The sequence below is a fragment of the Chelonoidis abingdonii genome, chromosome 6 (genome assembly GCF_003597395.2).
Source record: "Chelonoidis abingdonii isolate Lonesome George chromosome 6, CheloAbing_2.0, whole genome shotgun sequence".
In the NCBI taxonomy this organism is placed as follows: Eukaryota; Metazoa; Chordata; order Testudines; family Testudinidae; genus Chelonoidis; species Chelonoidis abingdonii.
Window position 1 is genome coordinate 66,083,746 of NC_133774.1, and position 27,282 is coordinate 66,111,027.

Sequence of the window (27,282 nt, forward strand, 5' to 3'; positions counted from 1 at the left end):
GGAAAATGATTCAAAGTTCCTGGGCTTTTTCTGGTCTACCTGGCCAGTGCACCGAGTTCAGATTGCTTTTTCTTAGAGCGTCACAGGGGTGACTGTGGGATACCGCCCTAATCCGATATGTTAATATCGAATTTAGCACTACTCCTCTCGTTGGGGTGGAGTACAGAAATCGATTTAAAGAGCCCTTTATATCGATATAAAGGGCGTTGTAGTGTGGACGGGTACAGCGTTAAATCGATTTAACGCTCTTTAAATCGATTTAAACGCGTCGTGTAGACCAGGCCTTAGTTGTCTCTACTTCATTCATGGGGCTTCCTTACTCAGGACTACCTTTCCTTTCTAGTGCTCTAAGCAACCTCCCTTTTCTCCTTCACATCCCTCATCAAATTACACTTTTATGAAGATTTGCTACAATAATGTCTCCAACTTTGTCTGTGACCCTTTGTCAGTATGGATAGACTATAGAGAAACAGTCTTCTTGGAGCAGGAAACTGCTTGTGTGTGTGTGTGCACGTGCATTGCGTACACTTGAGGTACTCTACAAATAAATCAACATTGCTTGACAGAACATTCAATTAGCATACTCCAATAGCATTATGGGTGGCCATGTCTTTGGAGCCCATTTTAAATAGAAACTGGAATTTAATTTTACATGGGATGGAATCACTTTTTTCAAGTCAGAACTCTAATGTCTTGACTTGACTACTCTCCTATTAATAAAGAAGTGTTAGCAGCTTATGAGCAGGGAAATGAGACTTGTATGTGAATCCCAAAACCTTACACTGGATTTGAAAGGCAAACTATTCCACACCTCTTGAACATTGTATAATAAAGAGCACTAATGTTTTCCCTTGCAAGCCCATTGATTTCAGTGAGATTGTGCGCAATGTATGTCAGCACAGCAATTAGCTCAAGAAGTATATACAAATGGTACAGCAAATTTCAAAGATCAGAAGACAGCTTAGGTGTAAAAGGCCTGTAAAGTGGTCAGACATCTATGGTGCTCAGTTTAAAAAAAATAATAATGGGGCATATTTTTAGTATTTGTCTATCTTATTAGAGGCATAGTTCTAACAAGGGGAGTTACATTTTGTCAAATCCATTGCACACAGCACTGAAAGCTTGCCCTTTAGCAACAGCATCTTGTTAGCCAGAAGCATAACTACACACATAAGTAATTCAAACCTAAAGTCATTTGGAATACTGAAAACCTCAGATAAACTGTAAAGATCTTAGCTGGAGTAGTTTTGAATGCGGATAATGCAGTTGCTTCAATTTATGCTTTTGATTTTTTTAAATTTGGGTAAATAGATCTCTAATAAAAATGTATGTGTAAATAAAAAATTCACTGCTTGCTTGACTTTGAATGTGTTCATATAATCATGTATTCAGAAATTTCTGGCTGGCTGATCTGAGAGTTTGAAACTTTGAAACTTATTAAAGAAGAATTCTAGCACATTGCCAAAAATGGCACAGTTAATTAGTATCCATAAAATTATTAGCAGTGTAATCAAATTTATAATATAACTTCAAGGAATCTTCCTGTCAATCTCTATCAGGTTATGAAGAGCCCCAGCACAAAAGCAGTAGCTCATGTAATGTTTGATTAGTGGTATGTAGCTGCTAGATGTGTTGGTTTTCCTTATTCAAATATCTAGCTTCAACCCTTCAAGATTTCCTGTAATTTACAGACTTGTATCTGGTTTAGCTGTGCTGCAGTGATTAATGCTAAGTCTAGGATAACAGCAATGTAAATATCACTTAAATGTCTTTCTTATTACAATATAATAAGTATCAGTATTTTTTAAACTCTGGATGAGTTGAATTACACAAATTATCCCTGCGTAGTGCAGGTCTGCATGCATATCTTTTAATCTATCCAGTCCCATCTCTGGTTATTCACATTAACTCCACATCTTGTCCCCTATCTCTCTCCCCAGTACTAATGCCTGGCTTTGTTCAAATCTCCTGTAGATGAACACCTCTCAAAAGGAACATTTTCAAAGTAGTGCAGCATTTTATTTAGCTGCTTATCTTCCATTGAAATTTAATGGGAGTTGTAAAGATAAAACCCCACACAGCTCTCTGAAAAATTAGGAAGAAGGCAAAGTTCTTTCCCCTGGCAAGAATGCATCCTCAATCACTCCTTCATTCCTGCTGTGCTGATCTCTTATTTGCCATGTGCCCGGGAGTCAAGCTTGAACCTCAGCTATCCTTTAACCATTATATCTTCAAGACCTGTCACAACTGCACTGCTGCCCATATCCCAACTAACCATCTATCCTCACTCACTCTTATCCTTAATAGTCTTAATTTGATTATTGCAACTCTCTCCTTGCTGTTCTAATGGCTGTATAACTAGACTCCATCATACTACAGTCCACATTTTAATTACGAATACATAACTGCTGTAAAATTACTCAACTCTTCTCAAATGAATACATTTCAGTATCTATTTGACTTCAAACCCTTGCAAAAACAGATCAACTCCCTACTCCTTGGTTTGCAACTTTTGTTCAGGCAGTTTAGGGTTACACATAATTTTCCTGTCCTCTCCACTAATATTGTTAGGGCTTTTAGCACTTTGGTTGCATTCTACAGAACAGCTTTCCCCATGTGTTACATACAACTGATTCTTCAAATTCACCTAAAGCATATTCCTTTTTTGAGTCTTTACTGACCACTGGTGCCCCCCAACTCTCACTTTACCCTTCATCTTCAAGACCTATATATTCTGGACGTCTTTTACCATCAATTAGGTATTACTAAAGCATTTAGTGACTCTTGGAATCATAGAACTGGAAGGGATCTCGAGAGGTCATCTAGTCCAGTCCCCTGCGCTTGTGGACGGACTAAGTGTTATCTAGACCATCCCTGCTTGTCTAACTGCTCTTAAAAATCTCCAGTGATGGAGATTTCACAATCTCCCTAGGCAATTTATTCCAGTGCTTAATCACTCTGACAGTTAGAAATTTTTTCCTAATGTCCAACCTAAACCTCCCTTGCTACAATTTAAGACCATTGCTTCTTGTCCTATCCTCAGAGGTTAAGAAGAACAATTTTTCTCCCTCCTCCTTGTCATAACCTTTCCTAGAAGAAAGATGCTGCTCAGGAGCTGGAGAAGAGAGTTGGGGGCCCAGGACCATTGTGGATGCAAGGGCCTCTGCACAGATGGACCTGGCCTTGTGCAGATCCTGTGAAATCATAAACCAAGGTTTTTGTTGCTCTGAGTGCATGACCAGTCAATATTTATCATTTTTTTATTTACAGGCACTGAAGGGATCATCATTGGAGTGTCTGAACTCCTCAGATCAATTAAAGCAGCATCAAAATTATTTCTGAAAAGTAGAGCTCCTCCACTAAATCCTTTAGGGGTGTAATACTCTACAGCAGTCTATATAGAGGAAACAGGGTACATAAGTCACCCTCCATCAGCTCTCGTGCCTGCTTTTTCCAGCCAGAGTAGCAACATCCCCTCCATGCCCTTTCTGTAGAGATTTTCAGCCACTGGATCTGAATGAGTGTGTATCTAATCATTCAAGCAACCATCACTCATCAGCTCTCTCGAGAACACTTCATTTTATAGATACATTTCTTCATAGCTGTTAAGGGTTATTCATTCTTAATAGTTGTATTCATAAGCATGTTCCAGTTATGAACAGGATGCGTTATAGATGGATATAACTACATCAATAAAGGTATTGTGGATGGTTATAAACCATGTTAATAAACATCCTATTGACAGGCTGGACCCTACACCGGTTGATTAACCATTTGTTAAAACATCTATTATTAACTCTTTATGACTTATTTATAAATGTACCCATAATAGAAATTATGTTCACCCCTCCCTGCTAGGCTTCTTCAGCAGCATGCAAGAGCAACCTGCTGCAGCCTTTCCAGCCTCACTTTCTCTGAATGGAAGGGTACATTTTCTGACCCCCAGCTTGTTTACGCATGAGTTGCTCAAGCCCAACTCATGGCCCAGTACAGACCCTTTTGAAAATCTGCCTTTTGCATTGTAATTCAGAAAAGATGATTTATTGTAGGGGTGTGTCTGCACATAAGCCAGTCCTAGAGTTATGCCAAGAGTACACAACCAAGATTGGGACCCCATTGTGCTAACCACAGTACTTACACATAGGTAAAACACAGTCTGTGCCCCAGAAAGCTTACATTTTCAATAGATAAAACAGACAAAGGGCAGGAGAAAGGAAGTATCATTATTCTGATTTCACAAATGGGGAAATGAGGCACAGAGATCGGGGACACAGTCTGTGGCAAAGCCAGGAATTAAACTGAAATCTCCTGAGTTCTGGTCCAGTGTTTTAAGGACAAGTTCCTGTAGTTATTCTAAGTTGAAGATGGATTGTAACATGAGTTCTACATAGAAATGTTTTTACAAAATGTAGGTTTTAAGAATACTAAATGGTCTGTGACTGCAATATTTCTTTAACTGTTGGCCACAGTTAGTGAAAGAGTGAGAGAATAATAATGCACTGGCTACATCTAGGCATAATGAAGGTAGCAGCTTATGGTTTGAACTACTGAAGTGGTTTTGGAGGTTCAGATGGAGGGAAGCTGTAAGAGAGCTTGCAAAGTGTTGGTGGGACACTGCATACTCTAGAGTCACATGAGGGGCCTATCACACTTTTCAAGAGATGGCATTTGTTACAATAAAGTGGCGTAGCATTAATGGAAGTTATGTGATACTGCTAATTTCATAATAGCTAACAGCTCTTGTTAAATATTCATCAGATTCATTTTGTTTTGACATTGCACAGTATTGTGATCTTATTGCAAACAGAGGTGACAATAGAAATATAATATTTTAATGCAAAGAGTTTGTCCCAAAGTACAAACTGCTAAAAGTAGAAAACAGTACTGCAAGTTCATAATTCAGGGCAAGGAACACTGACATAAAATAAATGTTTCCAGCATGAATAGTGTCACTATGTAACTAGAACATATCTATTAGTCTGACACAGATCCTTGGTGTTAAGGAGGAGAGAATCTAGGCCACTGTTAAAATTACACCTGAATAACTTGCCTTCAACAATTTTCTAGTGTGAGATGTAAAAATAAATAAATAAATCATGTATTTATTTCTTCTCTAAATGTCCTAATCTACATACATCTATGCAAAATATTCATGAATACAGAACATTTTGCAGCATTTTAAAAAATAGTCATTAAAATAAATGCAAAAAGATGTTGTAAATCATGGTTCCTCAGTGAAATGTAGGTTCTATCACATCCAAACTGAGCCATAAAATGACACTATCAGGGAATGTTATCTATTTACCCAAAGTACATTCTGAAAATTTAGCACATAGATTAAATGCAGGAACTTGCTGTGAAACCTGAATTACAATTTATTAAGTTTAGTATTTCCCCAACAAAATACTGGAAAAGAAGCTACATGTGCTTCTATGTCTGGTTTCACCCATACAGGAAATTAAATAGCAGGATGAACAGAATATTTGTAAACTAGTATATGTCAAAAAAATTTCTCACAGTGAAATACATATTCATAATGTAAACTGAAATGTAACGATCTGCTTTCATCACTTTGCTGTACATTTACATTAAAATAACATATTACTTATAATCGCTGCTAGCATGGAAAGCTCAAACAGTAACTGATTACGAAGTAAAAATTAAAAAAGTAAAGTTAGGACCATTTGTTTATTTCATTGTGAGTAGATTACAAACAGACAAATAATAGATAAGATGTAGATTAGTCTGTTTTTCTTTATCTGTATTGTTGGCTGGCTTTTCATTTATTACTTTTATCCCGTACCTATATTGATGCATTTACATACAGGTACATCAAAGATATTAGTTTTGTACAAGGTCACTTCTAAATGAGAGAAGCGCACAATAATGAATAGCCAAGCAGAGAGAGAGGGGTGTGTGTGTGTGTGTGTAAACACTAGAAAATTTGCAAAAGGGAGAAAACACAATCACACACTTGCAAAAGGGCGATTTTTATTAAAAAAAGTTTGCAAACATTATAGCCTCTACTGTGACTGTTAATGCCTAGCCTCCCTTAGTAGGGATGCTGATAGAATCTGCTATAGCAGCAAGCTTCAAAGGCATTTTGGTTGCCTCAGTGCTGAAGCACTCCAGGTGTCCTGAAAACATCAGAGTGGCCACTGCTAAACCCTTTCACACTGTTCAGTGTGTGCTTCTCTCTGCATTGGCCCTAGTCTTGAAGTTAGTGACAAGGGGGACTTTCCTGGCTGTCTTTGAACAGTCTAATGCGGTTATCAACACTGTGACTAGCACTTGGAATTCTGGTTGTGCAATTCTGTGTCACAACCAATTCTAGTTATTGAACACCTGTGCAAGGCAAACCACTCTAGCCCTGTTTTTATCTGATTACAAACATATTTGGAATAAAACATTTTACTAATGAGGCAATTTTGTTCTTACCAGACCTCTCAGGATGATTGAGTCCATCAGCTTGAACACCACACAGGCTACTTCAGACTGAACAGGGGTCCCACATGTTAGTAATGTTTGTTGTCCAAGGAAAAGTCAAGGAATTTGAACTGATAAAGGTGAATGACAATGTGATGAGAATGTCCCTTCAGATCATAAGAAGTGTCTCTTCTGGATTTCTTGCACTGGGGAGATACAAGAGCTTCTCCATGCAGATATTTTGAATGAAAAAGTAGGAGGAATTATTTCCATATGACAAATCAAATGGAAGGAGTAGAGGTGGTGGGAAAATGTTCAATTGAACAGTTTTCTGTCAAAAAATGCTTGTAACAGGGCCAGCTGCCACCTGATCATCTCCTTGGGTGCCTCCTTTTTCTTGCTCTCTCTGCTCTGACTGCTGACTAGGATTTCAATTAGTGTCAGTTTTGGAAGGTATCATGATATATTTATCTGTCCACTAGGAAATTTAATTAGACCACCAAAGTATATTTTGCATTAAGCCATCAGTTGGAAATTACTTTTTGTCACCAACATCAGACCCAAAACAGACTTTTTAAAATCTTCATACCTTTTAAAAGTAAAATAAACCAAAGGCCATCTCTGGTGTGGAAGTAAATTATTTCATGCAGTTTTCCTATTGATTCAATTGAGTAAGAGAAGTCTGTGATATGCTGGGACAGTTTGGGAATCTGTCTATATAAACCTATGAGTTCCAGGTTGATATTACAAACTCTCTGTATGTTTATATCCTTATGGTTGTCTTACACTGCATCTTCATAATATCTATTGTATTAAGGGGAGAGCACTGGCACCTGGGTGCTGCATCCAAATGGGACAGACATTAAGGACCATCAGCAGTTAAATAAACTTACCCTATTATCACAATGGAGACTCATTGGATGGACTATTGATTTACTAATGACCAATCCTCTGCTCCACCCCTCTGAAAGGGGGTTGTGTACATGAATGCAGTATGAGGTCTCACACTAGGACTCAGGGCAGGTCAGTGGTGCTGTAGTGCTTTAATGAAGATGCTCTACGCTGATGGGAGAGAGCTCTCCCATCCATGTAGTTAATCCATCTCCCCAAGAGGTGGAAGCTATGTCAAGGAGAAAAGCTCTCCCACTGTCATAGCGCTCTCTATACCAGGGGTTAGGTCAGCATAATTATGTCACTCGGGGTAAGGGGGAGTGGATGTAAGTCTGTAATGGAGACCAAACCTAAGGACCAAAACTTAGGCGGGGGAGGAGTGTTGGGTGTGTTCTTAAGCAGAGAGAGACAGACCAGGACCAGGACCAGGACCAGAACTACAAAACAAGCGTAGACAATAGGAGAGCATGTGAAAGAATTCTGGACTTTCAAAGACATTAAGGCCCAGAATATTCCCAGGAAGGGGAAAAAAAACAAACCTGAGGCAAGGTCTTACATGCAGTTGTTTGTCATTTTTCTGTATATCTCTTGAGTTTTTGGCATGAGTAAAGTGTGTGTGTGTTTAGAAATTTGTGGAAGCAGAGAAAGAAATGACAGTTTGTTAGCAAGAGTCAGGCTAACTGTAACCCTAATAACGCGAGATTTGTAAAAGCGAGGATTGTGCGAGGCAAGTGGAAAAGAACTGTGTGAGAAGTTGTTTCAACCTTGTGTAGATAATATGAAATATAGACTAGAGTCTAAATAAGTGAGCAAAACAAGATATCAGGATGACCTATGTATAAACAAAATGCAGCTGTTGCTTATTATTGTCTGTAACAAAAGGTATAAATGCTTGCTGTAATTGTTTACCTGTTGAGAGACCTGTCTAGGAAGGGGAGACCCTATGTCCTAGTGCACTCTCTCCCTGCTGTAGCTGCTAAACAGAATAAAGTATCTGACTTTGCTGTCCCCAACCAAAAAGTGAGAACTCCATTATTCTCCAACAAATTCCTTTGCAGAATGTGTGTTACTTGCTCACACAGATACATAGTTCTACAAGAAACAAACAGTAGACCCTAGAGGTCCACAGCTTCTGTGGAATGCTGTGAGCAAGCAACAGCTATTGCAGAGACTTAGGCCTGGTCTACACTACACTTTTAAACCGATTTTAGCAGCGTTAACCGATTTAACCCTGCACCCATCCACACAATGAGGCCCTTTATATTGATATAAAGGGCTCTTTAAACCGGTTTCTGTTCTCCTCCCTGACGAGAGGAGTAGCGCTGAAATTGATATTGCCATGTTGGATTAGGGTTAGTGTGGCCGCAAATTGACGGTATTGGCCTCCGGGCGGTATCCCACAGTGCACCACTGTGACTGCTCTAGAAAGCAATCTGAACTCGGATGCACTGGCCAGGTAGACATGAAAAGCCCCAGGAACTTTTGAATTTCATTTCCTGTTTAGCCAGCGCGGAGAGCTCATCAGCACAGGTGACCAAGCAGAGCTCCTCAGCACAGGTAACAATGCAGTCTCCTGAGAATCGAAAAAGAGCTCCAGTATGGACCGCCTGGGAGGTACTGGATCTGATCGCTTTATGGGGAGAGGATTCTGTCCTAACAGAACTCCATTCCAAAAGACGAAATGAAAAAACATTTGAAAAAATTTCCAAGGCTGCATCACTAGCAGCCTTCCAGAGGAGATTTCCCACTCCTAAATTAGCCGTTACTGACGGTAGCGTTGTCTGGCGTTGCATAGGCTGGTCCAGATTGGGGCTATTTGCCTAGCTCTCTCTCACTTGTTGAGGGGTGCTCGCATCTTAGTTAGTTTTTTGGCGTGTCATGGCAGGGGAAAAGCAAGGTCACATGGCCAATTCAAAGTGTTGTTTTACGGCAAGTTTGCGAACGTTCGCAGCTCACTGGTAACGTCCCAAACCTCGCAACTATCAGTCTCCACTCAGGTTGTGCTTGTTTTTCCCTTCAGGGCCCTAAATTGTGGCGCGCATATGGTCTAGAAGCTCCTCATTATCAGCATGGATCTCCAAAAAGGCAGGGTCGCAGTGTTGAGAGCATGTCTGTGTCCGATTGTGCTTATTACTCTCGTGCCGCGCTGCCGAGCCGCCTCCTCTACCTGGTTCTTTTTGCAGCTCCTGGTTTCCGCACAGACTGCACGAGAATGCGTGAGTGTTACAAGTCCACCCTCTGTTTGTCTTGATCTGAGCGGGCCATGCTTTGCCCTGTGCTATGCATTTGCACAGTGTTCCCACCCAGGAAAAAGAGGTGTGAAACGGTTTTTTGGTCTGCTGCTTTCATGGAGGGAGGGGTGAGTGCGTCCCCGATACCACCCGCGACAATGTTTTTGTCCCCATTCTAAGGCTACTTGGGATCTCAACCAGATTGTCCAAGAGGCAGGTGAGACTGTGGATTTATGGGATATGCTCGGATAGCTTACCCACATGCATGCTCCAGAATGACGTTCTAGCCTCGTTACATGAGTGCAACTCACTCTAACGTCTTCTCTAGCCCATGTTACCCCAAGCGGGGTATGGCCGGCCAGGACCACAGATCTTCTCAGTAGTCCCGGATCATCCTGGCATTGTGCTCTAGTCTGGTTCCAAGTATTAGCCCATCTTTTTGCTATCACCGAAGGTTGCGTCCGCAGGTGTTTCTTGGACGGCCTCTTTTCCCGCTGCCTGGGGTTCCACTGCAGTGCCTGGCTGTAATGTTAGTTGGCCTGCTTGCGGTAGTGTATGTCCCTATCCAACCCCACCTTGCTCTCTGAATATCTTTCCCTGTCTGGAAGTTATCGGGTCTCTCGATGAGAGGTTGTGTTTACTGATGGTGTTGTTTGGTTCCATGGGGATCTTGGAGAATTCTTTCTTGAGGCATTTTGCTATTAATGAAAGTCTGATCTTTCCTTGGAGTTGTTTTTTGGTTGTCGCTCTCAGGTTTTCGATGCTCCATACAGTAGGTACTTGATTTCAACTAGTGGACAAGTTGTTGAACGTCGAATTGTTTATTGCCAAACGCTCTCTTGGAGCTCCCAGATGTTGCTTTGAGGTGCCGTAAGAAGGTCTGCTCTGTGCCTTAGTCAATGCTTATTTCTTGTTTGAGGTCTTTGCGTCGGTGCTACGCCGTCTGGGCGAGGGAATCTTATATTGTTAGTGTTAGGTGAATGTTGGATACTGCACTTCTTCCGATGTGGGGCTTCTCATTCAGTAGTGATTGGGTCGTTTTACTGATGGAGTTTAACCTAAGGATCTTTTTGGTCTTTGTCCTTGTGAATGTGAGGCCAACCTGGATGATCATGGCTGTCCACTACGTGCAGTCTATTTATTGCATCTTCTTGTTTGGACTGTGTTGCGAATAGAATATGTGTATATTGTGTCATCAGTCAAAGTTCCAGGTTCATCAATGCTGGCACAACGTTACCATTCTGGATTTTCCGGTTCCTACGCTCTAATAAGGTGGATGTTCTTTCATAATCCAGGATTTCGGGATAGACTGGAGGAAAAGAGTAAGTGGTGACATGACTAAGCATCCTGCTGACCTCAGTTCGCACTGGAAGCTGTTAGTGAAAGCTGCCCTCTCATGGATCAGCTCTACTAGGTGTATACCGATCTATATGTTAGTTCTTGAGGCAGTGTGTGACGCAGTGCTTGGCTGGGATGCCGTAGTGCCGGAGGAGCTTCCAGGGAGGTCTGGTCGTCGATCCATCTCTATGGATACGCTTTCTCCATTATCCACAAATTTAATAATGGTACAACGTAGGAGGTTCCACTCCTTAGGTAGACGGCTCTGACTAATTGATGCGAGCGTTGCCTATTTGTCTGGTCCCGATGCATGATCTGTTCTGCCTGGAAATCTCTGCCTGTTCATTCTTGTAAGTCTGGTGGGGTGGACGCGCATCCTCATTTCTCTCTAAGAGGACTCAGTTGGAAGAGGCTTCCCTGGCACGCTGACAGGTAGTTGTGATTCCCTCTATAGATTGGCTACAGTGTTGCTATAGATTCCTTTCTGGGGAGTGGTGAGTGAGATATTTCCCTCTTGTCTGTCGTTGACCGAATCACGGCTTGCTCCATATCTTCTCAAAGAGTGGGTGTCAGCATTCGCACTGAAGCATCTAGGTCGGCTTTCAGAGGCCTCGTCGGGGATGTCATTCGGTGCTCAGCCGCCTTTTCTGTTCTTGCATCATGGTGATAGGCTTTCTTGTGTTGTTTTTTAAGCATTCATCTCTGGTTGGTTTATGGCAAGTGATTTGTGGAAGTCCTCATTTGCTGGGTTGATGTCTGGTGGATTTTTGTGGTGCGTCTGTTCAGGTTCCTCATAAGTCCTGCCTCTCCATCTGTTCATCTGTTGTTGCGTATTCCTGATAGAGCTCCTCTTGCGGGCTTTAACGGGACTTCTGGCGTGCTGAACTTTCCGAGTAGCAGGTCGCTTCCTGTTATGAACATAACAGCTTGTTCAGTTACCTTTTGCTGTATGCTGCCTGCGCCGCGTTCTGCGCCGTTCATTCCTTACAATACTTTCCTGCTGTCCGTTCCTATATTTCGTCTCTTTCACGCTCTTGGGCTTCAGCATACGCTTTATTGAGCTTTGGCCTATTGCGCTCTAGTCTGCTCGTTGGTGTGAATGCTGCCTTCTTCTCTTTCTATCATTCTATCTTGGTCAAGGTCTGTGCTGTGATCCACTCTTTCTGCTGGTGTTTCTTAATTCCAAGCACTCCTGGCATACTGACCTAAGTGTCTCTCTCACTTTCTGCTCATCTGTTTAGTACACCTGTCTTCCTTCCTCAGATCGATCCTGTTAATAGCTGAAAACTTATTTCTTCAAGCATCGAGTCCAAAATCTTCCTTGATCTTCTGGTCTTTCAGAGGCTGACTTATACTTCACCTCTTCGTCTGACACGTCTACCAGTTCTCTTCAGCTTCAGTCGCAATCTGGCATCATTCTAGTTTTGGTCGCGGTACGCCGCGTCGGCCCTCTCTTTCTAACCTAACGTCCTGCAGGATCTTCTGAACTGTTCTTTAGATTGCAGCATGGTCAATTCTGAGTTTGTGCTGTCGTGCTGCGCTGGTTGATATTCCCAGGTACTCTGGTGTGGATCCCTTGTGAGGAAAAATGCACCCCTTAGACAGGTTTGTTATAGTGTCACATCGATCCACAAGATCTCCTCCGAGTTTTTTTCATCAGCTCATCCCAGAGCATGGGGGTCCCCTGACTTGTTCGTATCCTGTGTTGTCAGGTCCGAATTTGGCATGTAAAGTCTGCCCACCATAGACGATGATGTCTTTGTCTGGAGAAATCTCTAATATTGTTTCTGGGTCTGTTTGTAAAACTTTTCTTTGTCCTCCTTCTTCCGCTTTAGTTGGAGGCATAGGCACTGAACCAAAAACATTTTCATATGCTTAATGCGTCTTCATTAGTTTCTGACAGGATGCTTGTGATATCCTGGGGACCTTGGCCTCCCAAACCATCGTCGTGCTCGTCTGTGCCTGCTTGTGACAACATGAAGCCTATCCTGTGTGTCGGGTGCGTCGCTCTCTTCATCGTCCCTGATACAGCAACAGGGCCTCTCCTGTCACACAGTTCTGCTCTGTCCAGGCTTGCGTCCATCTTGTTCTCGCTAATGCCTATAGGGTCCAGGTGTTGCTCCCTCATCTTGTGCTGGCAACTGCGTCGTCTTCCTGACTCGTAATGGTCCTCGGATGTCTAGCCACCACTAAGTGATGGTCGGACGCCGCGTCTGCTCCTCTTCTAACTCTAACGTCCTGCAAGGATCTTCTGAACTTCTTGCTAATGCAGACATGGTCAATCTGATTTTCATGTGAAGAAAAGGCCGCACCAGGGACTCGAGTGCAAGTGCAGAGTGAAAGTTAAGGAGCTCAGACAAGCATAACCAGAAACACAAAGAAGCAAACGGAAGGTCCGGGAAAGTGTCGAAAACAAGCCTGCTTCTAGCGAGCTGCATGCAATTCTAGAGGAGTACCGCCACCAGTTTCCCCACCCCTGTCCATGGATTCCAAGGTGGGGGGGGTAATATCTCAGCCATGGCTGAGGATCTGCGGACGGGGAAGAGAGGAGGAAGAAGAGGACGAGCTTGCAGAGAGCACACAGCACTGTTCTCCCCAACAGCCAGGAGTTTTTCTCACCCAGACGGAATTATCCTCCCACTCCTCAAGCCACTAGCCCAGACAATGAAGCCATGGAAAGCGACCTGGTGAAGTGTACCTTTGTATATATAAAAATGGTTTAAAAGCAAGCATTTTTTAATTATTAAATTTGCCCTATAAGGACTTGGGATGCATTTATGGCCACTACAGTTATTGGAAAAGTCTGTTAACATGTCTGAGGTTGGAGCAGAAAAATCTTCCAGGGACAATCTCCATGAAGCTCTCCTGGAGGCACTCCAAAAGCCTTTGCAGAAGGTTTCTGGGCAGTTCCATGTGCCTATGGTAATCCTCCTAGTTGCAAGAAGGGTAATCGGCTTAGTGGCTTCCTCACGGCTTTCACCACACAGCGTCATGCATCTTCGAGTTGAAGACCCTTCTTTTTCCAGGGTAAAAGTCTCTGTTGTCTCTATTGTTGGCATTTCTGTAGCAGGTTGTTTTTTTTTTTTTTTACAGGTGGAGTTGCTAGCCCCACGCCCAACCCTCCTCCTTTATCCTGACTTGGGACAGGCAGATGGCCCCAAAGGACCTCTCTGGTGGAGTTACATGGATGCACACCGCCAAATTAATGTGCTTAGTGTGGCCGCGTGCACTCGACTTTATACAGTCTGTTTTACAAAACCGGTTTATGTAAAATCGGAATAATCCTGTAGTGTAGACATACCCTTAGGTGTGCCAGCAGTAGTTTCTGGCTGGGCAATCGATAGTGGGGATCCCATAGTTAAAGATGGGTGTCAGACATGGGTCTGTACCTCACGCATGTGCTTAATGGTCCAGAGCCAGAAACAGTGCCTAATCTTTGCCAAACCACAAGCACAAGAGACTCAAGATACTGGTCCGGTACAGTGACCAGGTGAGTGTTTAGGAGTGGGAGTTCATCCAGGATTTTAGTGCATGTATTACAGATAGAGAATGTCATTTAACACCTGGAAAAAAATTTCACATAAATGAATTTTTATCTTGCTTCTCTTTTTTCATTGTCTATATATTTTGTTTCATGCGGTGTGCTTTCTACAGCCCCCGCACCCCGCCGGCCCAGTATTTTCCCTTTGGAATTTTGTATCAACCCTGTACATTTTTTTCCTGTACAATAGCTATAAAATAGCATGTGAATTCCAATAATGGTTCTAGCCAAGCTCACAATGTTTGAGATTACTGTAGAATTACAAATAGTTATTTTATTATCATCAAAAAAGAAAAAAAAGTGCTATTTTTCACAACCTTTGTGTTTTCATTGATCTAGTTCTAACGTTCTTAACCAAGCTTGTAGACAAAGCAATACAGATAATTTGGACTTGGTCAACAAATCAATGTACGAACTAAGTTAAAAGTTTTGATAAAATGGAATTGTTAGCAGAATTGAACCATGCTTTTCAAGGCTCTGTAACACTGATTCTTCATATTACAAAGATTCCCATCCAGAAATCAATAGTTTTGAACAAGAGTTATATTGAGGCATTCAACACTACATCAAGGCAATTCTGGACTCCATCATTAAGGGTCTTTTCATGACAGGTGATTCAAAAGCTGTGTGTATTGAGTTTGCAGCATTGGCAGCTGGTAAGAAAGTACAATATCTTTATTCTGAAAGAAAACAACAAAACTAAGTGAGTTATACTAGTCAGTCCTCAAAAGGAGCTGCCCACAAATCAAATATGCGATTGACACATAAAACCATATAGTGAGCTAGTATAAACTTGTTGATTCCTAGGATTAATTAAGATAAGCTAATTAGGACAATTTTGAAGATTACATATGGGATATAAATTGTATAAAAGATGTATTGCTGAATTTGTTTCAAGTCAGAGGCTTTGCTTTCCTTTTCCAGTTTATCATCTTATATTACTATAATTGTGATTCTAGTGCTTAAAATAGCTACATTATATTTAAGACATCATCCATGACTGATTATTTCAGGTTCTGCATAAGAAGATTAGAACTGAGTATTACTGATTGACCCTAACAAAAGCACTGCCTACAGTATGCTACACGTTTTGGATGTAATGAAAGCCGAAAAAAATTGTTTACCAAACAAAAAATCCTGAAAACACTTCAACATCCTTCTCAACTGCATACTGGGAAACTGGAAAAAAAAAGTCTGTTGAGTTCAAATATAGATAGTATCTTGTTAGTTGCATGTACGATCTAGGAGAGGGAAAGAGACACATACACATGTAGCAAAAAGCCCAACCACACTATTTATAGGAGTACAACAAGAACAGAACCTGAAGACAGGGAAAAACTATGTACGTTTGATGTTTTTGGGTGCACCTTTTGACAAAAGACATGTAATTCTTTTTTTCTCATCTTATTTAACTTTTGTCACAAAGATGACGTATCTGAATTATCCTTCTTGATAACAGAGTACTGTATCTTGCCCTTTGTTATTTTCTACTTTCATAGGCTGCCTGACTATTAGCCTGGTTTAATTTCAAACTAACGAAAGTGGTTTTAGCCAACTGGTAACATGACCTTTCAATTTTCTCTATGTGACTCTTTCTTACATTGGGCATTACATTCTGCTACACCACCTTCTTGGCCTCAGTTTTAACACGTACAGGAAATGGCATAACCATTTTGTCTAAATTTTGACTTCAGATGCACATACATGTTAAATTAGTGGGAGCTATGTAAGTCAACAGGAACCGTGTTCATGTATATCCAGGGAGGAATGTGGCTCTTAGTGCTGAAGTTATGAAAAAAAATGGATTGATTACCACTGCCACAGTAACTGTGGCTCTTCAGCGAGGCTGTGTGCATAGATCTAGATTCATAATATGTGATGTATATCTTGGTATGCAAGCACAGACCTTTCTGGATGGTCGTGTGCATTGAAACTGCCTGCACACACTGCCTATGTCCTAATACGTTCATCGGGTGATACAAAGGAGAACTGGCCCACATTTTCTTCCACTAAATCAAGAGTCCACTTTGAGACTCCAAATAGCATAAAAAGAGGGTGAGGAAGAGTGAATCCACACAGACCACCATACTGAAGAACAGTTGCTAAGATATGTAAGCAACTGTTCTTCTTTGAGAAGTGTCTGAATGGATCTCCACTCTGTGATCAGAAAGAAGTCCCTAAATCCAACAGAGGTAGATGGGGGGGGGAGGAATCTCAATTGAACAATGATGGTAGAACTACCTTTCTGAATTGAGCTCCCAATGGTGTTACATAAGTGTAGGTGAGCAGAACCCAGCCCTCACCATCAGGCTGAGAAGCTAAATCCAAAAAGTAATAATGAAATAGGCTTCTAAAGGAGATTGTGAAACCCCTATCATTGGACACTTTTAAAAACAAGTTGAACAAACACTTGTCAGGGGTGGTCTAGGTTTATTTGGTCCTGCCACAGCACAGGGGGTTGGAATTGATGACTTCTTAAGGTCCCTTCTATACCTACATTTCTATGATTCTATGAAAATGCATTAAAAACCACATGATAATATTTAGGCCTGACTCATGATTTCTGAATGCTTGAGATTCACATTTATACAATGCACTCTAGTCTGAGAATGAGTGAACTGGGCGAAAACAATGGTAAATTGCTTGGTTGCCTGAAGTGAAAGGATAAAAGTTGGATGTGCTGGTTAAGAACTGCCTGACGCCTGACCCTTATGGAACACTGTCTGTGATGAGTGAGCTGACCTGGCTGCGACTAGGAATGTGGTTTCCAATGACAGATGGTCCAGGGAACATTCTAACAAAGACTCACATAGTAGTTCCATCAATTTGAAGAGCTCCACACATTTAAGTCTCAAAGTAGGAGTAGCTTCCAATTCGGTAGTAGGCTTTTTAATAATCTCAGTAATAGCACCTATTTCTTTCCATCAGTAGATCTCAAAGCACTTTACAAAAGAGGTCAGTATCACTATCCCCATTTTATGGATGAGGAAACCCGAGGCCCAGATGGGGAAATGGCTTGCCCAAGGGCACCCAGCAGGCCACTGGCAAAGGTCAGGAATAGAACCCAAGAATCATGAGTTCAGATCCAGTGCTCTATCCATGAGACAACACTGCCTTATCAGTATAAGTACAAGTGGGTAAAAGACCTAAATTGCAGTCTAGGGTGCACAGAGATTAGGGAGAGGCTGTATTGCTTTAAATGAAGTAGGTAGTCCAAAATGGAAACACTAATGAGGAACAGAGCCTATTTTATCTTTCCCAGACAATGCAGAGGGAATATTTTGATTTCTTTTGAAGATAGAGAACCAGATGTGCACCGTGAGCTGTGAAAGCACCAAAAAGGCCCAAAGCCATATTAATGGGAGTTGAAAATGCTCAGCACCTTGGAGAGGTTCCTATCATTTTGGAAGATCAGTCTCACGATTTGTACAATAATTCCTGCTGCCTGCACAGCAAAAACAGGATGGAAATTCTTCTGCTTGCCAGAACATCCACTGCAAATGAGAGCTAAGAGTAAAACAATCACACATTTTCATAATTTAGCATTATATATTCAAACGGGAAAACTTAATAGAAGTACAAACCAATTTACATTGTTAATTAGGCAAGGATGCTATATAATTACATCTTCATTTCTCTGTTCATAGGTACCAGTAACAAAAAGCACCTGGAGCTCACTTGAGAGGTGAGTCTAGGTTTTAATTGCTGCATAGTGATTCACTCTGTAGCCTCATTTCACATTAGCCTCTGGGATTTAAAATATTAATGAGCTGCTTGACTCCAAATCATCAGTGTTCTTAAAAACCTCTATTAAATCAGTAAATTAATGTGGCATTTTCTCACAAAGTCCTTTATAGTTAGCCATAACCCACTGTAGTTTCCAATTTTATAACAATTTAATCATTGCAGCATCTTATATGAATGTGTTCTGGACTCACATTGCAAAATGAGGATAAATTGCTGAGGCATCATAAGTGGCAGTAGCATTTTTATATATAGAGATCTGAAGGGCAATGATACACTATAAACCCACTTGAAAAAAGTGTAGATATGAAAGGTTATTTTTAAATATTTGTTGCTTCTAAGCACTTGGTATGGTTACCCATAATTACAAAATGCATTTAGAAAAAATATTTTCATCAGGTTTAGGCATGCATCACTTGATGGCTCAAGGGCTCTCAGTGCCTTTGCCATTTATTAAAAATGCATTCATAATAATTTGCTAAAAATGCAGCACACTCTCCATAACCAAAAGGAGGAACAAAAACCCATACACATATTCCCTCCACTGATCTCAGCCCTCGATGCCAAGATTTCCATCTTCACTGCACCTGCACTTTTGAAAAGGGTCGGGAAAGAGATGGGCTTTGCGGCAAGTCTTGAACGTCTTAAGACTTTCAGTTATTTCAGACAAAATGGAGAAGTGGATTTAAAGGTCAGGCTCTGTTCACAGAGAACAGCCTAATAGCACCTCCTGCTCTTAGACCTATAAGGTTACAACTCAGGGTGGTTGTGGTACTGAACAATGTACCCATTATACTGGTTATTTTGTTTTCACTCTTGTGTGCCAAAAGATACCCAATTTTGACCCATGGCTTTATAGGTCATGTACAATCTGTGAAACTCTATATTCATAAATCAAGATGTCATGTATACTTTTCTGATAAAGTTTTTTTTTCTACCACTAACACTGAATGACTAATTCTAGTGGTTCCCAAACCCTGTTGGAGAGAGAACCCAAACTCCAACAGTCTAGCTGATGGGTGTCCCTCTTGTCTTCTCACTCCAGGCCCCGTGACAGTTCCTACATCTCCCCTTTTCTCCCTCATGTGCTCTTTTTTGTTTTCTCCTTCCTGAACTTTCTCTTTGTTCTCTTTTTACTGTCTTAATCCTTCCCCTCCTCCTTTTTTCCTTCCTTTTTTGCATCCCTTCCTTATTTCCCCTCCCCATCTTCCTAGAAATTATGTGCATTTTGGTCATGGTGTGAGAGTGAAACCACTGGTGGCTTTGTGCTATGTGTGGTCTTGCAGCTGAGCTGAGTACTCTGGGAAGAGAAAGTTGTGCCAGACAGCTGCTGCCTGAACCTATAGCCAGATGAGCTGATGTGCTGTTGTTGCTATCTGCCTTAGAGCTGCTGAAGGAGTATGAAAAGAAGGCAGATGTGTTCTAGAAGCTATGGTAAAAAGACATTTGCAGCAAGGAATGGTGGATCTGAGATCATGCTGGTCTCTCAGCTTCTAGAGCTCCAGTTCATGCCCCAATGACCAGTCTTCCTCCCCTTCCATGTCTAGCTAGGGAAATGTAGCCTTATTTAATGAGCTAATTACAATTTCCTTTTACTCTGTTCATAATGTGATGCAAATTATTACACAAAATAATCACGTCATCATTTGTATAGACTGAAATTTTAAAGCCAACACAAGATAATAATTAGAGCTGATTACTCACGTTTCTTATTTTTTTCCTGTAAAATTCATAGACTGATTTATTTGTTATGAGAAAAAAAATCTCCACATTCTTTTCAAGCTGCACGGATTTATGAACAGAATACATTTTTAAAAGTTCTTCTTTCTCATCAGCTATACCACATGTTGAGGAATGTACAGGCAAGTTCTTAAAGTGAAAATTATTGCAATGTTGAGGAAGGTAACAGAATTGAGATTGTTATTCTTTTTAAGAAGATAAATCTAAGAAAGGTGCTTATAAATTTGGGTGGGATACATAGACTTGAGACTCTCATTGACAGTGAAAAAATTATACAGACTATCATAAGATGCTCTTTGCTTTTGCATATGATTTGTACATTGCATTGGTATTAAAAAACTTTTGCTGTACTTGTGTTTTCCACAGAGAAATTTTCAAAGATACAATGAAAATGATGATACATGTTATCTGAATGCACAATACTGTGATGTAAAGTTGTTGTGTCACCCCCTGTTACATGGCATTGGTGGAATACCAACACCATGGTAAAGATTGCCCCAAAACAAGGCTCCAGTTTCTAACAACCTCAGCCTTTTACAGGTTCAAAATCCAACTTCTGATCTAAATTTGTAGTTTGAGCCAATATTTTACCCTACTGCCCAGAATGTTGCTTTGATGGCAAGACATGGCAATGTTGTATTATTTACTATGTGTACCAGCTACTAGATATTGGTGGCCAGATCCTCAGCGAAACTGCTGCTTCAAATCTACTCTAAATTGGTGATTTTAGATATCCTGTCACTCCCAGTTCCCAGAGAGATTTATGCCATCTAAGGGTCTCACCTTGGAAGTTAGAGTAAGCAACTGGGAGTGAAGTCAGTCTTGTCTGACATTGACTCAGAGTGATTCAGACAAATCACTTAATTTGGAAGTAATTTGGTTTACTTATCTGTAAAATGGGTTAGAATAATACTGCATGTGTGTGGATAGTTATTTGATTTTGTGTAATATTGGATTTAATTAATCTTGTATAAATTACACGTGCTTAGTAACCAGGATATGCTTCAAATTCATCTCAAATAATTAATAGAAGGTTGTGATGCTTGCAAAGTACTTTGAGACCTAGGAGGAAAGGTTTAGAAAACAGTTTTATTTATACGTTTTGACTGGCTGTTACATGCTCTTCTCTTTACAACAGTGTCCGAGCAAAAATTAAAAGTTACTGTATTCTGCAGGATGATCCCCCCGCCTCTTTCCCCCAGTTCACTTACTGTGGCAACTCAACATATGGAATTTAGAGTTTTTTTCTGATAATTTTAACAGAAAACGAACAACTATACTAGAGGCGGTCTACTTCCAATTGCTAAAAACGTGCATATTGCATGTAAATCCTGCTGGTTGATAGACCCTAAGAATTGTGAAAACATTATTAGCAATGGATTATGAAAGTACCTAATATGAAGATAAAAATATGCTTATCTAAATAACTCAAGAAGGATAAATTCAATAGGAAGTCAACTCAAAAGTAGAAGAAATGCAGTTTCAGTATTCACTGCTGTTTTAACTCCCATCCCATTGAGCTCTGTAGCATAAAATATGTATCATTTTCTTTCAACCACGTTTGAGTTTAAAGTATGACAAGTATTTGATTTTGCTGTTCATCTCTGTGTATAATAGCTTGAGGCAATAGAAAAAGGATTGCCTTTGGTATTAAGAATGGGAAATTCTCTTTATTTGAAAAAAATAAAGACACATTAGACCCATTTCCAGATTGCGACATGAGCAACTGTTGCCTAATTTTTGTGCACAAGTACTATGACTGAGCAGTCAAATGGAGTAGCTCTACATACAAATGGGGAATCAGACTCACAGCTGACCATTTGTTTACATAATTATCCAGTTTACATGAGCAATTGTGGTTGTACACAAAGTAGGTGCAGAATGGAGCTCATTTTATTTTGAAAATTAGATTCCTAATTTTTCCACTTATTTGCCCTGTAAATGTCTCCAGATGCTCCAAATTAAAATAATGTTGAGGGAGCAGCATATGAACAAGGCTTGCTTTTTCTCTTCAATTATTTTGATCTAGATGCTATGGAAAAGACTGGAATATAACAAATGTTTTAATACTCCCAACAGGGAAGATAAAAGAATATAATCTATTACTTTGTAAACTTATAAACACTGATAGTAAGCATGTTATATATATTAAATGAAAAGATATTTCTCTCCTACATAATCTCAATATGTAAAGTAACATTCCCTTAAACAAGTGTGCTAGAATATTGTTATTGGGATATTGATTCTTCAGGAGAGTTAAAAATGGGAAATAAGAATTCAGTTTAAAAGTGTAGAATAACATGGAGTAGAATAACCGGAAATGTCTCAGAGTAAAATGTCTATATTGAAGAATCTCTGAGGACATCAGTGGAGGCTGAAAGGAAAATAAAGTGTTTTTTTGTTTTTGCTTTGCACATTTATTTTCTAAATATATCATTAATTGTTCTTTTTCCTTTTCAAGTGTGGAGCCCACATTACACATATAAAAGCAGTGAAAAGTGCTACCCCTGCTACCAGAGCCCTGGTTGGCTACAGAACTCATACAAAGCTGTGACTGTCTGTAGAAATTCAGCAAAATAAAAAAAAGTCACTTACATGTGATATATCAAGTGATGCTTATTTGTCCTCAATAATGTCCCCACCTCAGTCTTCATAGATGTGATATTAATAAACTTCATACATGGATAACAGGTTTCTTAAGGCTTTAGTTGCCCCCTTTCTATAGCTCACACTGTCTAGAGACAGAAAATGACAGACACGTTGAGTGAATGTCCAGAGTCTTCCACCCTGCTAAAACGTCAAACAACAGTTGTGAGTGGGGATTAGAGGAGATAAATTCACATGGAAATTAAGCAATTGTGTAGAGAGTATAATAACTGATTCTGAAAAAAGAGTAATAAGATAATGTGTTGTCATTCCATTATGAGATCCAGTGATACAAAAGGAAGCATCCCAGTCAGGTGTGGCCATGTTTAGGCCTGAAGAACTCCAGGAACTTTGCACTCTTTAACCAGATGCAATTCAAGGTACATTCAAATGGAAATATTCAACATATTTATATAAGAGAAATTGCCCAGAGTATCTTCTGCAGAAGACTGACAATAGATAGGAAAGCAATCCATAAAACAATAAATGACAAGTCATATCTAGCCTTTCCAAACTCAGTGATGTAAGCTAAATACATGGAAACCCTACAAAGAATTCACATATATTTTATATAGTGTACCTGACTTTTCACCACTCAGAAGCTCTAACAGACATTTAAACTACCTTTAGCTATCATCTCAATTACTGCATGCTTGCTAGGCACATATAACTATAATCTTTAAAAATGTCCTAGATATTAGAAACTATTTTCTTTTGAAGTACAACAGCAACAATATGCAGCTTGCTTGAGTATACTCATAGTGGATGGCTTCCACTTAAAGGCTGAGCCTGAGAACCTTTGTATTTAGGCAGTAGGATGGGAGTTATTTATTGCCTCGATAGTCCCTCTGCTAAAACCAACAAAATGCTTCCATTGATTTGCATCTCTTAATTTAATACACATCACCTTTGCAGATGGAGATATAAAAAGAAAGACCTCTAATGAGAATACCTTTAACCACCGCATTCTATCTACTCAGACAGCAGGCATTAGGCAGACATCAAGCAGAAACTGAATATGATCTGTTTGCCATTTGTAGATCATGGTTTTCTTGGGTCTCTCTTAATATTGCAGGTCTTAGCAACACTGGATGAGCAAGCCCTCATGCATCCCTGCATTTATAGAGAAGTTTGTGAGGATGGAATAGATAATAAGGACGTCTGGAATAGATAGTTTGAGAGGAGGGCTAAGAGGGAAATAACTGAACTCTAGAGACATTCTGGAATGTAAGGTGGAAGAAGCAGAATGTGAGTTGTGGTGAACTATGAATTAAATTTGGTCTCCAACTCAGAGCCATAACAAGGAATTTTTGCGTCCAAAGCAAGGGTCGGCTCTAGGCTCTTCAGCAGCAATTCGGCGGCAGGTCCCTGAGTCCTTGTCCAAGGGAAAGACCTGCCGTTCAATTGCCACCACCGCTTCATTCATTTTTCGGCAGTAATTTGGTGGCATGTCCCTTGCTTCAGGCACCCAAAGCAGAGGGGCACAGCTTTACCACAATCAACGGCGCTTCGATGGCAGCTCTACCACCGCCGCTTCTTCGGTGGTAATTTGGCAGCAGGTACCTGAGAAGGATCCACTGCCAAATTGCCGCCGAAGAATGAGTGAAGCAGCGGCGACAATTCGCCAGCAGGTCCTTCCCTCCGAGAGGGACTCAGGGACTTGCCGCCAAATTGCCGCCAAAGAAGCGGTGGTGGTAGAGCTGCCGCTGAAGTGCCACCGATCGCGGTAAAGCTGCACCCCTCAGCTTTGCACGCCTGAGGCAAGTGGCACTCCTCCAACTAACCAGTATATAACTCATGGCTGTATTCAACCCTATTTATACTTCTGTGAAGATTTCTCTAATGCATAAATCTAACACACATCCATGGCAAACAGGGTTTAAGATTGACGCCTGATTAAAAAACAAAACAAAACTGAATTGTCTCACTCATAAAGACCTGATTAATTGAGCCAGCTTAACTGGCCTGAAACCCCCATTTAACTTTCAACACAATTCAACACATTTAGCTCAGTTTTAGCAGGCAGGGCTATAAACTAGTGTCTACACTGGTGTTAAGTGGGGAGTAACTCAATTGACTTAAGTGGTTTTTTTTCCAAATCCAATTATTTCAAAGTCTAATAAAGCCAATATGGGGAGGTGATTTAGAAGGCTATGTCTATACTTCAAATGCTACAAGGGAACACTGCAGCTGTGCCACTATGTACCTCGGCAGTATAGATACTCGCTATGGTGACAGGAAGAGTTCCCCCACCATTGTAGTTAATTCACCTCCCCGACAGGCTGTAGCTAGGTTGACAGAAGAATTCTTCCATCAACCTAGCACTGTCTACACCAGGAGTTAGGTTGGCATAGCTGCATCTCTCAGGGGTGCAAGTTTCTCACACTCCTGAGAGATGTAACTATGCCCATATAAGTTTTCATTGTAGACCAGCCCTTAAAGTCATAAACTGGCAATAGAACTGTTAGGAACTAAGGTTGGGCTGACTTGAGGAATGAAAGGTAGAGACAATTGTGGTGTTTGGAGAACAGGTTTCTGAAAGCTTTACCTGCCTCTAGACAGAAAAATGACTATGAGTCAATGTCCACAATCCTCCACCCTGTGACGAGGAGAGAGAAAAAGAGAAACAAAACCATGCCCTAGCTTTTAGGTGAGTGATATCAAATGCATACAGCACAGCTGTATAACATTTTTCTTATTTCTGTTGCAAAGTAGTATGTAAAAAAGATTCAGATACTCTGACAATCTCAAGTATCCCTGGATGTTCATCCATCATCACATTTATTGTACTCAATATCTGTGAGAACAAAATGAGCAGAAGCTATTCAATGCTTCATTGAATTATTACATGTCAGTGTTATCACAGTGGCCATTATATGAAATGAATGTTTTTATTTAATTTTATTTGCCTATTGGATCCTCTCAGCAAGTCAGAACATGGAGCTATAGTTAGGTTATCTGTTCACATAAAATTCCTGACAGCACTTAAAATGTCAAGACATGGGAATCTTGTATTCTATTATGTCACTTGAATTAGAGCTGGAATGAACTAGTTCAAAAATTATTGGTATCTCTGAATATATCATACCTAGCTTATAGATAAAGATATATACATATTTTGCATAGAGATTTGCCATATAGATGAAAAAATGTAATGACAAATTCTGACTTTTTAATGGCAGTCACTGTATCACCACCAAGCAGGCAATATGTAGCTAAAGTAATAAGATGTCCACGCTACTCTTAGTATGTATGTGATATATGTTTTATAAGGATATATCTATTATAAACATAGTTCACACTTATATAGAGATACTTTCCATCCATTTATCCAAACTTCCACATATGTGGTATTTATGTGTATGCTTGCATTTGAATTAGGGCTGTCAAGCAATTAAAACAATCACGATTAATCGCACTGTTAAACAATAACAGAATACCATTTCTTTAAATATTTGATGTTTTCTACATTTTCAAATATATTGATTTCAATTAAAACACAGAATAAAGTGTACAGTGCTCACTTTATATTTATTTTTATTACAAATATTTGTGCTACAAAAATAGTATTTCTCAATTCACCTAATACAAGTACTGTAATACAATCTCTTGCTCATGAAAGTTGAGCTTACAAATGTAGAATTATGTACAAAAAATAACTGTATTCAAAAATAAAACATTGTAAAATTTTAGAACCTACAAGTCCAGTCAGTCCTACTTCTTGTTCAGTCAGTTACTCAAACAAACAAGTTTGTTTACATTCATTTCTTGTTTACAATGTCACCTGAAAGTGAGAATAAGTATTTGCATGGCACTGTTGTAACTGGCACAGCAATATATTTACATGCCAGATGAGTTAAAGATTCATATATCCCTTCATGCTTCAACCACCATTCCAAAAGACATATGGCCATGCTAATGAAGGGGTTCTGTTCACTAACAATCCAAAGCAGCTCAGACCGACACACGTTCACTTTCATCATCTGAGTCAAATGCCACCAGCAGAAGGTTGGATTTTCTCTTTTGGTGGTTTGGATTCTGTAGTTTCCACATCAGAGTGTTGCTCTTTTAAGACTTCTGAAAGCATGCTCCACACCTCATCCCAATTAAAACAAACAACATATGCTGGGTCATCATCCAAGACTGCTATAACAGGAAATATGACAGGTAAAACTGAGCAGGAGACATACAATTCTCCCCCAAGGAGTTCAGTCACAAATTTAATTAACACATTTTTTTTTAACAAGAGTCATCAGCAGAGAAGCATGTCCTCTGGAATGGTGGCCAAAGCATGAAGGGGCATACAAATATTTAGCATATCTGGCACATAAATACCTTGCAACGCTGGCTACAAAAGTGCCGTGCGAATGCCATGAGAACACTCATTCTCACTGAATCAGGCAGCATCATCTCCTGTAAATGTAAACAAACTTGTTTCGCTTAGCGACTGGATGAACAAGAAGTAGGACTGAGTGCACTTGTAGGCTCTAAAGTTTTACATTGTTACGTTTTTGAGTGCATTTACATAAAAAAAATCTACCTTTGTAAGTTGCACTTTCATGATTAAGAGATAGCATTACAGTATTGTATGTGGTGAATTGAAAAATACTATTTATTTTGTTTATCATTTTTTCAGTGCAATTATTATAAAATATAAAGTGAGCACTGTACACTTTGTATTCTGTATTGTAATTGAAATCAATATATTTGAAAATACAGAAAAAT